Source organism: Saimiri boliviensis, chromosome 20, assembly GCF_048565385.1.
Source record: "Saimiri boliviensis isolate mSaiBol1 chromosome 20, mSaiBol1.pri, whole genome shotgun sequence".
NCBI lineage: Eukaryota > Metazoa > Chordata > Mammalia > Primates > Cebidae > Saimiri > Saimiri boliviensis.
Window position 1 is genome coordinate 8,206,689 of NC_133468.1, and position 12,371 is coordinate 8,219,059.

At 49.7% G+C, this 12,371-nt stretch overlaps 1 protein-coding gene across 1 annotated transcript in view; it reads right to left on the reverse strand.

Moving 5' to 3' along the window:
* The window catches only part of CPLX2 (complexin 2), an 81,558-nt gene that overhangs the window by 58,849 nt on the left and 10,338 nt on the right, over positions 1–12,371 (reverse strand). Inside the window, exon 2 of the mRNA XM_010346638.3 lies at positions 10,831–10,910. The gene's annotated coding sequence lies outside the window, so the exon portion shown is untranslated. The remainder of the gene's footprint in view (positions 1–10,830; positions 10,911–12,371) is intronic.

A 12,371-nucleotide genomic window follows, 5' to 3' on the forward strand; every position in this document is an offset into this window, starting at 1 on the left:
AAAGGCGTCTGGGCTCTGAGATGAGAGCCCTTGAGAGAAGAAAGGCCCTTCTGGGACTCATTGTGTGGCTGTCAGCCTGAGTGCGGGCAGCTGCCGGGGGAAGAGATCCTGGGGGGAGGGATGTCGTGCCTGGCCCACCACACCTGCTCCCAGGCAGCAAGGAACCCCCCAGTGGCCTGCTGTGGCTGCATGAGACGTGAGGAGGCTGACCCCGCTACCCAGGAATAAGGGGGCCTGGGCAGGACAGGGAGCCCCGCCAGTCCTAGAAGTGTCCAGGGAAGGAATGAATGTGTGCCGAGTAAACTAAGGGCTGCCTTACGCCAGGCACCCTGCTGGACACTGCATCAGTTTACACCAGTGACTTCTCCCGGCAAGGCCCAGAGGAAAGGATTGTTGAAACAGGTAAAGAGCCGAAAGTTCAGGGAGGTGATGAGGTGATGTGATCAGTACAGGGCCACGTGGTGGGTGGTGGCAGAGACAGGAGCTGACCAGTCTGGCTCCCTTCACAGCGCTGGGCCTCCAACACAGTCTCAGGCTGAGGACACTCACCTCCTGATGGCTGCTCACCTCTGTGGGGACTTTTGATGTGATGCAGAGAGAGAGGAAGGAAGAGGAGGGAATTAGGTAGAGAGATGGATAATTTCCTTTTTTTTGCAAAATAAGGAGTGAGATAGATATCCTTGTAGCTGCTTCTTCACCTTCTTTTTGTTCCCTTCTGTTCTATTCTTCCTTGGGCTGCCTGTTTCAGGCTGAGATTGGTGGGGAAATCCCAGCTCCCTTCTCAGCACCCCACGGTGAGACCTTGGACAGGTCCTTCCCCTCTCTAAGCCCGGCCATCTCTGTGAAATACTGATAACACTTTTGACCTGTGAGGTCAAAGGGTGGCCGTGAGGAGTTAAGAAGGCAGAGGAAGCAGATGAAGTCTGGTACCTAAGAGATGCCCTTGGTATCAGCCAGAGGTCCCAGGACACCCACTTCCAATCCAGTCACCCCACTTGGCTGCCGGAGATAACTTTCTAAAATGAAAGGCAGACCTTGACCCTCCCTGTCCGGGACCTTGTATAGACACTTTGGGAAAGAGGATGTCCAAATGGCTAGGAAGCATGTGAAAAGGTGTTCAACCTCCTCGTCCCTGGGGAAATAAAAATTCCAACGATGACCACTACACATCCACCAGAATGGCTGAAATGGAAAAGAAGGAAAATGCCAAATGTTGCTGAGGGTTTGGAGCTCCTGGAACTTCCACCAAGTAGCTACAGTAGGGAATGTAAATTACAACTATCATTTTGGAAGAAACATTTGACAGTAGCTGTTAGAGCTGAACCTGCATCTCCTGTGATATAACGACTCCACTCCTTGGCATAAACCCCTGGAAATGTGTACATGTGTTTTTCCCAAGACACATACAAGAATCTTCACGGCAGCACTTCTCCCAAGAGCCTCCAGCTGAAAACAACCCGGGTGGCTATCAACACTAGAACTGCATTTTGGTCTAGTCCCACGATGGGATTCATTGGAGCAAATGAGAATGAATTACAGCCACGTGCAACAACACAAGAGAACCTCCATTATTGCTGAGCGAGAGTCCGACACCGCATGATTTCATTTACGTGAAGTTCAAAAATAGTCAATGACTCTATGAAATCAGAAGTCGGGACAGCAGCTCCTTTTGCAGGGAGATGGAGACTGGAAAGGGTAGCAAAGGGAGCTTCTATGATGCTGGCAAGTTTCTCTGTCTCGAGCTGGGCAAGGTTACATGGGTGTGTTCACTTTGTGAAAACTCACTGAGCTGTAAACTTACGTTAGGAACACTTTATGAATGTCGGTGATAGTTCAATAATTTTTTTTCCTGAAAAAACAAAAATGAAGAGCAACTCGCCCTTCCACGGCTTCCTCCTAGCCTGGAACAGGGCCCCTGCTCTGTAGCTGTCTTGCAAGGCGCTTTACTGCTGGATCAGCCCACCTGGCACCACTGCCTGCTCAAGCACTAGAGAAAGGGGTGGGTCTTCCACATGGCAGGCTGATTTTCACTTCTGTGCCTTTGCCCATGGTGCCCCTCTAGCTGGCATCCCTTTTCTCCCCACTTTCTGTTCACCTCCTCATCCTTCCCCTCCCTAGCGGGCCAGCGACCCTGACTCTGAGCTCCCACAGTCCCCATCGAGCTTTCCTTTATCTCAGCAATACTCATATGGTTTTCATATTATCTACATGCCTGCCCACTCCTCCAAGCTCAGGATTTCCACAGATCATTTCTTGCCCCTATGCTCAGCCTGGGGCCAGGAAGGATAGAGAAACAGGGAATGCCTGCAGAATGAATGAAGGAAAGCTTGCTCTTACTTGAGGCTCTTAACCCTAACCCTAGCTTGAACCTCCATCATTGTCCTGTGGTAGTCTTCCTGAGACTCTTCTTCTATGGGACAAATGTCCCCAGTCCTGATCCTGTCTCCCATGTGTGATGGATTTCTCTGTTTCCTTTTGTGAATCAGAAATGGATACATATCCCTCTACCCCTCACCTCCTCCATCTTCACTGTACTCAGTTCCCTGGCATGACTCCTGAGGGACAATTAGTCAACGAGGTGGGGAAGTGGGTCAGGCACCTTTCCCTCAAACCCTAGTCCCTAGGGACATCACACCCTCTCTTCACAAACACCGTGGGAATAGTTAAAAAATGGAGGAGGAGGCTTGGGGTCTGCAGGAGGAGGGGGCAGTAGGGAGGGTAGTGAGCTTCTTGTCATCAGAGGTGGCTGGCTGGCTGCAGTCAGGGGAGGGTGGACCCAGTCCCTCTGACCCCAGTGGGGGAAAAGGAAAAACAATGACATTAATTGAGGTCATACGGTGCATTAGGCCCATTAAATGCATAATGTCGGAGACGATACACAATTGTTCAGGGAGGCAGGTGTTATCCCTGTACCCATTTGAAAGATGATCAGACTGAAACTCAGAGAGGTGAAGGGTCTTGCTATGTAGGAATTTGACTGACTAGGAAAGAGCTGGAATTTGAACCCAGATCTTTCTGGCTTCTAATCTTCTGCTCTTTCTAGAGTTATCTAAGATCCTATGATTCCATCCCAAAGAAACATCTGCTATTGTGCTATGGCCTGAAGAGAGCATGGCAAGTGTCTTAGAGCCCCCTGAGTGGGGCCCACTGACTTACCATTGGCCAGGGTCTGGCCAAGGCTGTCAGAGCAGTGAGGGTCCATATCCCCAAATGCACGGGCATCTGAGCCCTTCCAACAGCTGCAATCATTCCTGGGTCATCATGGGCACCACGTGAGATGTTGAAGGGACCAGGTGGCGATTTTTTTCTGAACAGTTTGCCTATTGGCATGTGACCTCTATTTTTCCATCAACTTGATTTTCATCTGCTAGTGTTCACTGACTGGAATAAGAAGGAAAGGTGGAAAGCTCAGGCTAATGAAATTCTCTCCCCACTCTTTTCCCACTTTTTAGGATGTGTTGAGTTCAACATGCAAATTAAGAGCTGTTTCCCTGCACCAGCCATGAGCACCTCTGGTTCCCTGTGAGCACTGGGCCCTGGCTACCTCTGCCCCACCCATAGCCTAAGCCCTCCTCTTGGACCTCTGGCTCCTGAGCACTGCCAGTGGCAGGTCAGGGCTTGTGTTGCAAGAACATGAACTCAATGAATTCTTACGTGCTCTCACCCATCTTTTCAGCCTTTGATGGTGAGATAGGTCATGTGACTAGTTCTGGCCAAAACAGCCTGTGAAAACAATCAGCCAGTGTCACTTCTGGGCTGAGGTATTAAGAGTGACTGTGAATTCTCCACTCGCTTTCTTCCCCTGCTGCACAATAATGGAGCCAGCCTGGGTCCCTGAGTCACCAACTGGAAGAAAGCTGCCAGGAGAGCTCCTGGCTCCACAGAAGACGTCATGCATGGGAGAAACAAATCTTCGCTGTATTAAGCACAACAGGATTTCAGTATTAACTTGTTGCCACAGTATAACCTTGATACCTGAAGTCCCTAGAGCCCTCTTCCATCACTGCCACAGCCCTTCATGTGTGTCAGGCACAATGGGGGGCAAAGATGTAACAAGAGACAGTGGTATCCTCAAGGCGCTTAAAAGCAGCAGACAAAAACGAATGAACTCTAGATGGCTTCCAAGCAACACAGAGGGTCAGTGCTGTGACAAAAGGAAATACAGGGTCTGTGGGAGCCCAAAGAATGGGTGGCAAGGCAGAGGGAGAAGCAAGTCACAGAAGGCTTCCTGGAGGAAGTGATGTCTCAGCTGAGTTGTAGTGGATGAATAAAAGTCCCTATGGTCACAAACTGGTGGTATGTATTGTTCAGTCAACACAATATTTAATTGTTTTCCTGTTAACTGATAATATGAAAAAACGAGGAGTTTCACATAAAACTCTTGATTTGGGTCTTCACTTCAACAAATCAGTATAGGTGTAAGCATCAATCCTGGGGCTGTGTGCCTGTGTGGTGATGGTCAGCTGGAGCTGGCAGCAGCTGTCCCCATAGCTAAGCATGTCCGTTCAGGTCACAGTTCCTCCACACATGTGCTCCCTGCCAGGCCTGCTGATGGATGGGTTTGCAGCCCCTGAGTGAGTCAGTTCTCATTAGACTTCCTCAGCCCAGGAGATCCTTTTCAGCCCTGGGGCCAAGGACCAGGCCTTCCCAACACCCTTCCCCTAGGACCCCCAGCCCATTGGAGGACTCTCACTGGAGCAGCTCACCACTGTACTCAGGTAGAGCTGACCACTGGCTCCATACTGGGATGGTGATCTTGGTCCATTCAGGTTGGGAGAAAGGAGGCCTCACAGACGGTCCCAGAAGGTCAAGCCCAGGGGACCAGACCACAGTGCCTGGTACTCCCTGGGCTCCTCTTGGTGGACATCTGCTGGTTTGAGCTGCCCAGAATCCATCTCTCCTCCTTTTGGTGACAGCCCTTTGATTTTCTTTTGGGGAACCACCCCCACCACATTCAACTTGGGGGCAGTCCCATCAAGCCTCCATGCTTTTGGCTGGCCGAGAGGAGGACACGGGACCCAGGACAGGCCAGCTGTCTCCCTCCTGGGGCTGAGACTCATGAGCCCAGCGATGCAAGGAGGAAAACAGCAGCTGTGGCTGATGCATCCCAGAGAGGAGGGGATCTGTACAAAGCCAGCCTCAGGTCCTGCTTCCAGACCCCTTGTGTGGCTTTGGCTCCGGTCCTTTTCTGAGCCCTGTGGTCAGGTTTCCCTTTGGTTCTGGGTGCCGTCCCATAACCTCAATAACCCCGTTTTCTGTTTGAGTATGACAGAGACAGTCTCTGTTGCTTGCTATCAGTGTACCCTAACTTACAACCAGCCCCTTCCTTCTAGGACTGCTGTGAACTGTTTAGGTTCACACCTGATTCCCTGAGCACCAGGCTGGCACAGGCTGCCCCTTCCTGATAATTCAGCTCCTTCCTGCCCCTCTGGATAATTCGGGTCATGATGAACCACTAGATCACAACCTCCAGTTAAGACTCTCTTCTGGATGTAATCAACCTTGTCAGAAACCAGAGGCCTGGGGCCTGTCTCTGACCCACCCTCTGGTGGTAGCCCTGGCCTCATTGACTGCTGGCCAGGCTGCTGTCCTGGTCTCTGCACTCCCAGAGGTTCTGGCTCACATGCCCAACAATCTCCTTCCTTCTTAGGTTGGGGCATCCTTTGCCCTGCCCGGGTGAGGCCTGCCCCAGAGGCTGTGGTGGGGCCTGGAGACATCCCTGCCTCTGGGCCCAGCATGGGCTCTGGAGCCATAGAACCCCTTGCAACACCCTTGCCAGTTACTCTCCCCTCAGCCATTCAGCACCTCTATCTATCTGCCTTGTGTGCATCTTGCATTGACTATTACTCATTTTATGCTTAGCAAAAGTAACAGATTCTTTTTTTGACCTTTAATACATATATTTGAAAAGGGAACATAAGATCCTTCTCATAAACAGGAAAGCAGTATCCTGTTCTGTAAATAGAAGGCCATGGTAAAACACAAATTCATGGAAAATAAAACATCGTTATCCACTTCCAGCTAGATACTGTTGCCTGCTGAAGGCTAAGCCTCTTCTTTGGAAAGGAAATCAACATGGTTAAGGAGAGGCTAACCTTCAATTGAGACTCTCTCCTTGATGTAATCAGCCAAAAAGGCAGTCACTCTCTCCCAGTGCTATTTCATTTGTGCCTGAATAACTCTTCAAATTGTCTCATGAATTCTGATGGTCCGTGCCCATTTCGTGGGAAATGCTATCTCAGCAGCCTCTGACTGCTCTGTGTGTCTGCAGCCAGCTCCCTGGCCACACTTGACCACTTCCGCCCATCAGGGCTGGATCCACGGCCACCTGCCCCACGCCCACCCCACACTGGTCCAGGCTGACTGGCCTGGGCATCCACTTTGTCCCAAGGAGCTTTGCTTTTGTTTTGTATTTTTTTATTTTTGGCTGGTTCTAGGTTCAACCATCCCAGGGAGCTAAACTAAAGAGAGCGATGTAAGAACGAACTTGTTGAGCCCTTCCTAAGTGACAGACATTGTGATTGGTGTTTTACATTGATTCTCTCAATTTCCCCCAAATTTCAGTCATTCACGTGCCGTCTTCATGCCTTCCGCCCTATCACTTAGCATTTCTCTTAAAGTTGATTTGCCTTTTTAAAAAGATCACAATTTTATTTTCAAAGGAAATGCTCTATTGTTTCCATAAATCACAGTTTGGTGTGCTGTTTGGTTTCTAACACGCATCCGTTGCGAGCTATTAAAATAATAAATGTTCACCTGCATACCACCTAAAGTCATCTTGTACAGCATCAATCAATCACATGTGTGCCAGCCTCTGGAAGGTACCAAAGGATCTTAGCTGTGCTCACACAGACCTGGGTGGGTGGCTCGTGGCTGAGAATATGGAGGCTCAAAGGGCCACTTGCCCCAAGTCCCACTGGTGGGAAGGGATGGGGCTGTGTTCTGAATCCAATCCACCTCCAAAGGCCTAGGCTCTTTCAATGCCAGTACTTTCCCAAATGCACTTCTTAAAATCAAAATAACCCTTTAACAGTAAAAATATAGGGGGAAATACAACATATATAACAGATAAAAGCAAAGCTTCTGTGATTGAAATGGGTTTGGAGGATCCAAGGCTTCTTCTTTGAAGCCTTCCCTTCCCCAAACCCATCCTATAATGGACCCTGAGAACCCTTCTGAGAAGCCCAGGATGCTGAGCAACATTACTTCAAACCCACACTGCACCACCCTGTCCCTTGACTCCATTTAGTGCCTTTGTTCCATGAGCCAAACTCCTGAGGGGCAGCTTCTGGGTCTCTGCGACGTTTCCTGGCCAGGTGTCTCTACCTTGGATCTTGGCCACCTTGAAATCTTGAAATTTTCCATTTTGCCATTTTGAAATCTTCCACTGGCTTTCTAAGTCTTACTCTGACCTAATTATTCACTCATCAAACACCAATGTCTATAATCGGGATGCAGATTTTTAGAGGGTACAAAGGAGGATGAGAGGAATGGAACATATTTCTTTTGGTGGATTCCCAGACCCATGTGAGAGACAGACACTGGTCAAGTGCGGCAGGGGTGTGGGCAGCCCCTGCCCCGCTGAAGCTCACTGGTGTTCTCATTCCTGTCTCCCTCAGGTGTTGGCCTCATTCTGTGGTGGGCAGGGCCTGGGATGGGGCTGGCCAAGGGGCTGGAGCAGTGCTGGGCGCCCTCCACCTGCTGAGGCTAGAGACCTTGCCTGATTTCCCACTGTACTTTCTGGGTTATTTTCCCTTTAGCAAATACTTCCTGATGTAAGTCTAGAGTTAGAATCGTATCTCACTCCGATCCCTAAATCCTCGCTGCCGTGAGAGGACCCGCTTACAATGGTCCCAGCATTGGTAGTATGAAACTCTGCCTGGCTCCCAGCCTCAGCCTGTCTCCTCTCCTCATTGCTGAGTCTAGTTGACCCTCCAACTTGGAGACCATCTTCCCGCTGAAGTGGGTACCCCAAAGAGATCCTCCTAGGCCAGTAAGAGAAGCATCTGTTGCCTTAAAAGTATGAAAAAGTCCTGGTAGAGTTCCAACAGGTTTTAAAGATTCCTAAGGGACATTTAGTCTTGTGGTGCCTCCTGACTGAGCCAAGACTGCTATCCAGCCCCTCGGTGCCGACCGTAGCTGTGGTCCTCTCTGGAAGGCCTCCATCTTTGGAAGGCCCATATAATGTCCCCAGAACATCATCTGTGAAGTCTCTCCTGTGCTCTGAGACCAGCCAGATCTTAGCTAAGTCCAAGGTCCAGGAAGCTTCTCTCTTGGTGGTCCCAAGAGTTGGGTCCACTGGTAAACTCAGAACAACTCAGGTCAATTCAAGCCAAGTCAACTCAGGTCAACTCAAGTCAATGCACCTGCACTCCACTCCATGAATATGTGCTGTGGACCTCTCTGCCTGTTCCATACCACCCTGAGCCAGGCTCCAGTTGAGAGAAAGGCAAAATCCAGAAATTAAAGTGACACAATCTTGACTCTCAAGGAGTTTTCTGTTTTGAATCCAGATTCCAGACTCAAACTTTTTCTTGAGCTGAGGGAACCCGTTGCGCAAGGGGCTGGAGAAAGATTCTCCTTTCTGGACTGGAGATATAGGTCAACCAACAACCAACAGCTGAATCCTGAAGTTCGCTTCCCAAGACTTTTCAAATCACCCTCCCTGAGCAGTATGACTTTATTAACTGAGATTGCAGAGTGAGCTGGTTCCTCCACCTTTAAGATCTGGCTCATATGGGTCCTGAGCCCATCGTTCATTCATTTATTCACAAACCTACATCGAGACCTTACTATGTGCCATCCCCCTTACAGATATTATCTCATTTAATCCTCAGAGTAATCAGCATGAATGCAAAACCAGTAAGGGGCCAGCTGGACTTCAATCTGGCCCTATTCTAAGGCTCGTGCTCTTTCCATCTCATCCCACTGCCTCTTAGAACAATTGAATAGAATCTATAACACAGGATAGAGATCACTGAATGCTTAAACCAACACATTCTATACGGAGGGAAAGAGTGAATTGATGAATATTTTATGTAAGACGAAATCCCACCTGACCAGTTTATTAGAATGCTTTGAGAAGTGAACTATATAGGGAGATAAAGCAAGACTTTCACAAAAAGCCTCTGTGAAGTTTCCATCCCAAAGCCTATTAATAAAATTGATTCATTATAGAATTGGGCAGAGGTGGGTGGTGAGTGGGAGGGAGTCTATTTTTGCATGGATAGGGAACTGGCTTAGAGACAAGAAAGAGAGGGTGGAGGTAGATGGGTGCTTTTCCAAATGGGTTCCCCGGGAATTGGTGCTGAGTTTGGGCTTATATAACACTCAGTACACATGCATCGAGCACCCAGTATGTGCGGGTCTTGCACTAAGCATGGGGCTGGAGGACCCAAACAAGCTGGATTCAGTCCTTGTCCCGGAGGAGCCCAAAGGTGCAAGCGCTCACTGACAACTCCACATTTTGGAAGATGAGAAGCTCCTCAGGGAGAGGAAATGCCAAGACATTGAAGACAAAGCCTGAGGAAGGTTGCTGGGAATGTGGAAACAGCAGCCAGAAGGTCTGGGCTTTAGCACCAGCTCTGTCCCCGACTCTCTGTGTGACACTGGACTAGTCCCTCCCCGCTCTGGGTCTCAGTTTTCTCTCCTATACAATGAAGAAATTGGACAAGATGATCCCTAAGGGTGCAGTGCTCTGGATGGAGGAGGATGACTTACAGTAGGAACTGCTTATGAGCAAGTCTTCATTTCCTGTGGCCAAAATGTTCCCTTCTGTCCCAGCTCTGTGATGGGGGACCCCCCTCCCACCTCTCATTTGTGAACAGTGAAGCCGAGGCAGAGAGCCATGAGGTCTGTGACGCTGGGGCTCAGAGCCCAGCCTGGAATTCCTCAGTGGCATTCTCTGCGAATGACTCAGCATCATAAATAGCTCCCATCTGGATGAGCAATGATATCTATAGCGATCGAGCGATCTCTATATCCACATACACTCTCTCTGTGGAAATATGTGGCTCACTGTATGCTAAATACGAGGTGGCCTGGAGACGTTCCTCCTCTTAAGAGACTATTTGGTATGAAACTCAAGGCTGTTTATTTAAAGAAACAAGTTTACAACTATGCACACTGGATTACTGGTTGTGTGGGTGGCGGGGAAGAGGAGAGGTGGATGAGGGACACCGGGTGTGATCCGAGCTTGGCCGGCCACCTGGAAGAGGAGCTGAGGTTGACTGCTCCACCCACAAGATGCTTTGGATACTGGGCTGGGGAGGGAGTGGCAGGGGGGTTGTTGAGCTCATCAGTGCAGGAAGCCATGGCTCAGCAGAAAGAGTACAGGAGCTGACAGTGACAAGAGAGCCAAGTGCCAGCCCAGCCCTGCCTTTCCATTCATCTTGGGCAGTTCATCAGTTCACTCATTCATTCATCAAGCATGTACCAAGCACCTACAATGTGCATAGGCCACTGGGATACAGACATGAAAAAGCTTAGAATTCAGCCTTGGCTACCTACCAGCTGCGTGTCTTTGAGCAAATCCTTTCCTCACTGAGCTTTATCTTTCTCATCTGTAACTGGGGATAATACTATCCACCTCAGGTTTTTTGGGGAGCACTGAATGAGACGGTGCACAAGAAAGTGCTTCTCTGTTGTAAATGGCTCTGAAAACACAAGGTAAACACCATTCCACCACATTTTCCCACTGATCCATCTCATTCCATCTTGGGATTGTTCTTGGCAAACACAGAGGGGAAGACATGCCCGCTTCACCAGGGCTCCAGGGGTGAGGGACGCCCTGAGCACTATCCATGGTTTGGCGCTGAGCAGCGCCCTTACCTTTGCTTCCTGGCAGAGCTGGGATGCAGGCACCTTCAGTCAGTGAGCAGAGCAGATAGCATGGCAGGGACCACACCTTCCTGGAGGAGGAGAGAGGAGGTTGAGGGTTGAGGAGAGAGATTCTGGGGAATTGCCTTGCTGGAGCCCCAGACCCGTGAAGGCATGCCCTTACCTCTCCTGAGGCCACCACTGCTGCTCTTGATTCCAGCAAAGGGCTGGGCAGGATGGGGCCCTCCCTGCCGTCAGCCCCAACTCCTGGCCCACCTCACCCAATCTGACAGTAGTTACTCATCTGTTCACTGGTGCAGGCAGCACTTGGATCCTACCACTGATCATACTTTCCTTACTTAAATGTGATTTCTGATTGGTGGAAAGGGATAGGATTCATCATCAGTCATATCTGGTTTTGAATTCCAGCTTTGGGGATGTCCTCTCTGAACCTCAGTGGTGTCCTCATCTGTAAAATGGGACTTCTAATAGCAGCAACCTCATACACTCAGTGCTATATAAGTGCTTGTTATTATTACTGTTGTTAAATAAGATCACATCTGTGAAGACAGTTTTTATACTGTAGCTCCTCAAATTTTAATTACTTTCCTGTGCTTGATTCCAGGGGGCACCAGGCATTCTGTAAAAGGCAAAGGTTGGCTGTTACATGACTGTTTCCCAGAGCTCTGCCACAAGGCCAGGCAGATGGCAGATGCCAGTAAATCACTGTTGACTGATCATTGTAACAAGTTTGCTGGATTTGCTATCGCAGATTTAGGATGAGTGAGGTCGACGTGTCATCCTCATTTGATAGATGAGAATACCGACGTGGAGAAAGGGAGATGGTCTGCTGGAGATCACTTGGGGGTAGGCGTGGAGCTGGGGCCCTTCCCTCTCCTGCTCTTGCTGTCTGCTGCAGCCAGGGCCCCACTCAGTTGAGGAACCACGGCCTCTGCAACTGAAGGGGCTGCAATGTGCTCCCCAGGACGACCTGTTGCCTCCTCCCTCAACTCTCAATTTCCTCTTTTTTTAGTGACCATCGCTTTGATCTCAGTGGATCCAGGAGCAGATATTATCGTCTCATTTGCAGAGGTGAGGACTAAGGCTGAGAGGCATGAAGGGTTCAACCAGATCACGGAGACGGTATAGAGTGAATCAGGGCTTCCCACAGGGATCAGGCAACTCCAGGCAACATTACTTTCTAAAAAACCCTCAGACCCGACTTCCCTCACCTCCTCCATTGCTAGCATAGGAGCTCCTTGGGGCCGAGCCTGGCTGTTTCCCCAGAGCCTGGCATTTAGCAGGACTTGATAAGTATCTGTTGAGTGAATGAGTGAGTAACTAAGTGGGCGAATGACTTTACCAGGCTGTGTTCTAAATGCTGGTGACAGGGAAGTGAAAAGGCCAGGCATGGTCCCTGCTCTCAGAGAGCTAATATTTGAGTTGGAAACTAGCCGCTGGATTGAAAACAGGGCAGAGGTTTCTGTTTCCAGCTTGCTGGGGAGGGAGAAGGGATGGGTGCCTTCGAGCTGCAGCCTGCTGTTTGCCCAAGG